Below are 5,087 nucleotides of genomic sequence, written 5' to 3'. Positions count from 1 at the left end.
TGAGCCTGAGTGATAGTTTGGGGAAGAATCCTGATATCATGAATGATCTCCAGACTAAGCTTTCTCATCTACCTCCCGAGGAAAGGCAGGAGTTTTCGGCATTACTGCAGGAGTACCCGCAAGTGTTCCGTGCCACTCCAGGAAGAACCACTGTGTTGATGCATGATGTCGATGTTGGAGACGCAAAGCCAATTAAACTGCCTCCTTACCGTGTGAACCCAGTGAAAGTTCCTCTCATCCAGAAGGAGCTTGGCTACCTGTTGGACCACAAGATGATTGAGCCCTGTCAGAGCGAGTGGAGTTCTCCTGTCACTTTAGTCCCTAAGCCAGATGGGTCACAGCAGCTTTGCATCGACTACAGGTGTGTTAATCAGATAACCAAAACAGACACTTACCCTCTCCCTCGCTTGGAAGATTGCATAGACAAGATCGGAAAGGCTAGGTACATAAGTAAGTTTGTTAAAGGGATACTGGCAAGTACCTATGACTGAACGTGCTAGGGAGATCTCATGTTTTGTAACACTAGGAAAGACTTTTGCATGTTCTGTAATGCCATATGGTATGAAGAATGCACCAGCCACATTTCAGAAGCTCATGAAAGTTGTAACAGAGGGTTTGGCAGGGTGTGTTGTTTATATTGATGATGTATTAATCATCAGTGACAACTGGAAAGATCACCTATGCCATGTCAGTAAATTTCTTGAGCGTTTGGTTCATGCTAATCTTGTAGCTAATGTATCAAAGTGTGAGTTTGGTCAAGCTAAAGTTCAGTACCTTGGGTACGTAATTGGTGATGGACATGTTGCACCACCAGGAGCTAAGGTTCAGGTTATAAGTGATCTTCCCAGACCTAAAAGTAGGAAAGAACTACAAAGATTTTTGGGAATGGTAGGTTATTACAGATTTGTTCTTAACTTTTCAATTCTTGTATCACCACTTACAGACCTACTGAAAAAGGGAGTTAAATTTGTCTGGACCGATAACTGTGAATCCTCTTTCAACAAACCTAAAGCTATCCTATTAAGTCAGCCAGTGCTCACTACTCCAAATTTTGCTAAGCCTTTTAAGATGGCTGTTGATGCATGTGATACAGGAGCTGGGGCTGTTTTGCTGCAAGAGGATGATCAGGGTATTGAACACCCTGTATCTTATTACAGTAAGAAGTTCACTCCACCTCAAAAGAACTACTCAACTATTGAGAAAGAGCTTTTGGCCTTGATTTTGGATTTACAGCATTTTTCATTTTATTTGTTCTGGTTTTGACCCCATAGTCATTTATACCGATCATAACCCACTGAAATTCCTTAGGAAGTTTAAAGATAAAAATCAGAGATTGACAAGATGGAGTCTACTTCTTCAGGAGTATTCATTAGACATACAACATGTCAAGGGGAAAGAAAATGTTATTGCAGATTGCTTATCTAGACTTTAGACAGATTGTTTTAGAGTAATAAGAAATTTCCTTTGTAAATTTCTTTTTCTTTGTGGGGAGGTGTTACATAGCCTATGATTTCATCATCCTTTGTGTAATTCTAACGTACTGTATGCTGCATTTTTGATCACGAGCGTGTTCTACCTCACTCCCAACTTCTGCCCTTATAGTAAAGTAAGTCGTTGTTTCTGTTGTTCAGAGCAGGATTGTCAACTCTTTGTCCCCATGGCTTCATTTGCGCATCCTTCTTACAAGTTGTATCAAGCTCTGCCGGCCCCTGTATAATGAGCTCAGTCTCTGCATTATTGCCACTTAGATCTACTCCTCATTTTGTTCACATCTCTGTCCTCCCCTGTGTAGTTGTTATTATTGTCAGTGCTCAGGAAGTCTCCAACCATCTAGCAGCTTAAGGTTTTTGTGATTCATGTGTTTTGAATGTCAGCCCTTATTAATAATATTTTGTATCTGTAATAATATATCTTGCATTCACTGAGTATTATCTGGTATTGTCATTTTATCAGGGCTGACTTAGATAAATTTACTCATGCTAATTTTGTGTTAATAGAGGCTATTGCAGTTAACCATATATTTAACCTGTTTTTTGCCATTACATTATCCTTATGAGTCCTGAATGTTTTGTTGTTAGTTTGAGCATTAAACTTTAACTTGTAATTTTACCTAACTCTTTTGTTTTGAACCTGGAACTTTAAGGGACAGCAGTGATTTTTTAGTATTCTCACTTAAAGTGTACATTATCTTTCTCTGTTCCGTAACAATATATATATATATATATATATATATATATATATATATATATATATATATATATATATATATATATATATATATATTATGAGTCTGTTTAAGTAAATGTCACAATGTTATTTAAATTGTAAACCCAAGGATTGTGTTATTAAACCTGGTTATGGAAAGAGTAAAGTATTACAATTTTCCAGATCACTGCAATAATATAATTTAAATTCATTACCGATGGTTTCGGGATTATTTTTTCTTTTTCACCATGGGGGGTATCCTTTGTACTGAAGGAATTACTGAAGGTGTTTATCTTTAACCCTTCTAATTTAGAAAGCATCTCCTACGCAAAATTAAATCGTCTGGAGACAGGATGAATGAGAGAAAATACATACTTTGGGGGAAGAAACAAAAAAGATTGAGACTAAAGTCACATATGGAAAGCAGTGGAGAGAGAGAGAGAGAGAGAGAGAGAGAATGTTAACCAATTACAGGGTTCCGTGCGTTACGTCAGGAAGGGTGAGTCAGGGTCACCTACTATATAAGCTGGAAGGGGTGTGGGGAGAATCAGTTGAGGCCACACCCACGCCTTGGCCACCACACCTACACCTGTTGTTCTTGTGAGTATAGATGTGTAGGCCCCCGTCACTGCCACAAGTGTTATAGCATTATCTTATTGCTGCCCACGGAGATATACAGGAGTGGGCAAAAGTATGGGAAACGATAGATCAGGGAATTTTAGACAGAAAATGCAATATCAAGATGAGTCTAAATATCAACCGTTACAGGACTACATTTACTGATACCTTTTATGTGTGAATTATGCACAAGACCATTTTCACCCATAAGATCATCAGTAACTGTAGTCCTGTAACGGTTGAGATTTGGACCTATGTTGATATTGCTGTATTTGTAAACTTAGAATTCACTCATGTATCACGTACTTACGAGTATGCCATCACTCCCGGGCCACCCTGTGTATAAATGGTTCACACCGATAACAAACGACTTCGGGAGACTCATCAAACTGTGGCAATTACCTTTTATTCATGAATTTAAATGCATTATATGGTCGCAAATTTGACCTTTGGGAATATACACTGAACAAAATGCACTTGAAGTCCAAAATTACAGAGGGTAATTTATCAATCTGTCTATTTATCCATTTATTGGCAGAAGCCTTAATCCCGTAAGAGATGGCTGCAAACAAATCGCCTCCACGTCGCTGTGTCCACTGCCAACAAAGATTTAGTGAGTAATAACTCTCAAAAATATTTAAGAAATATTTTGAAGATTAAGTGATAAAGTGGCAAATCTTCACTAAATGCTTACCGGTCCACGCAGTGCCCACACCATGGAAATATACGCGTCTTTCTCCTTCATATAATCTATTCTATCTATATACGTAGGCTGCTTCCCCCAAGGAAAGGGAGGTAGCCGAGACAGGACGACACACTCCCCATTTACTCATCCATTCAGACACATTCATTCGCATCTTAGCCCCAAAGGGGAGAAGGGACAGATCCTCACCGCATCACACCGCACAAGGGTCAACTGCGCAGTGCAATCAGTGACATCCGCAGCATATAATAGTCTACGTTAACCTTATTTCGATTTGATTTATTCTGCGTACCTTTATATTTTTATGCCTCTTTTATGGGAGACAGCTTGCAGTGAAGAAGTTCGTGAAGGCTATATCTGTCCCCTCCAGTTCGAAAATTCTAACTTAATGTGAACAGATAATCGTCTGGAGATAGCAAGGAGAAACCAAAACGGATTACCTAACTGGGCTTAATGAGTTAATGTGTATCATACTAAAGACGTTAGACCATTAGAGCAAGTTGGAATTTGCAGTGGCTAATGACTGTGTGACATATTCAACTTACTGACAAAACATTTAACACTAAAACTGTAATAAACAATGTTATAGTTGTTTACCTATTAAATGAGAAAATTTACAACAAAATCGATTCATCGTACTCATATTGTTAATAAAGTAGTTATAAATAAATAAATATACCTGTGTGCATATCGTTCACTGGCTGATAAAAGGTATTTGAATCTAATGAAACTTCTGATAATAACAATTCCTAGACTATCCATCTGTCTATCCATAGCCGGACGCCTAAATCGTTGAAGGGGTGACCACAAACAAGTCGTCTGCATGTCACCCAAGACTCCCGAATCAGGCTGCCCTCTCTCCAACCTACACCATCCTCAATCACATGCCTCCCCACTTCATCCACCCATCTCATTCCCAGACGATTGTCCACTTTCTCTTTAGCTAAATAGGACCCCGAACATTGTCCTCCCTTCAACTTTACTTATGGGCATGACAGGTTGAAGAACCCGTGGATGTCTAATGCATTAGATTCTTGCTGCTGCCAGACGATTTTCCTCAGGTTGGGACAGGCTTTATTGGAGGGATTGCATATAGAGTAGTCTTCATTAACTCCTTCGCTCATGGTAACTTTCAGAAGGTGTTGATTTGCTGCTGTTGTTGTTGTTAATGGGGTCCTAGGTTTATCTGAAACGTGAGCCTGTTGGACAGAAAGATTATGTCGCCCTTCCCCTGCAGTCCACTATTGTCCTTTCGGGGGACAGGAGGTGGCTGATGGACGATTTTATGACCGGGCAGTTAAGCCGCCCAATATCTGTCATGTCGATATAAATTTTTAAAAAATCACCCTCTCTGCTACAGACCCTCTCTTTTGCTTCAGGCTAACGTCAGGGGATTTTATTATCGTATGAGCTATTCATACAAGTTTCAAATGTTAATTCATTTTTTAATCCAACGGGGCCTAAAATTGCCAATTCACCATCTTCATTGCTGAGGTACAACGACACATTACTACTGGAATATTATTCTAGTTACGAAGCAGTGTTATGCAAAGGATGTAGA

Source organism: Coenobita brevimanus, chromosome 56, assembly GCF_032717465.1.
Source record: "Coenobita brevimanus isolate Jiangsu-jjx chromosome 56, ASM3271746v2, whole genome shotgun sequence".
Lineage (NCBI taxonomy): Eukaryota > Metazoa > Arthropoda > Malacostraca > Decapoda > Coenobitidae > Coenobita > Coenobita brevimanus.
Note: the sequence above shows the minus strand (reverse complement) of the source record.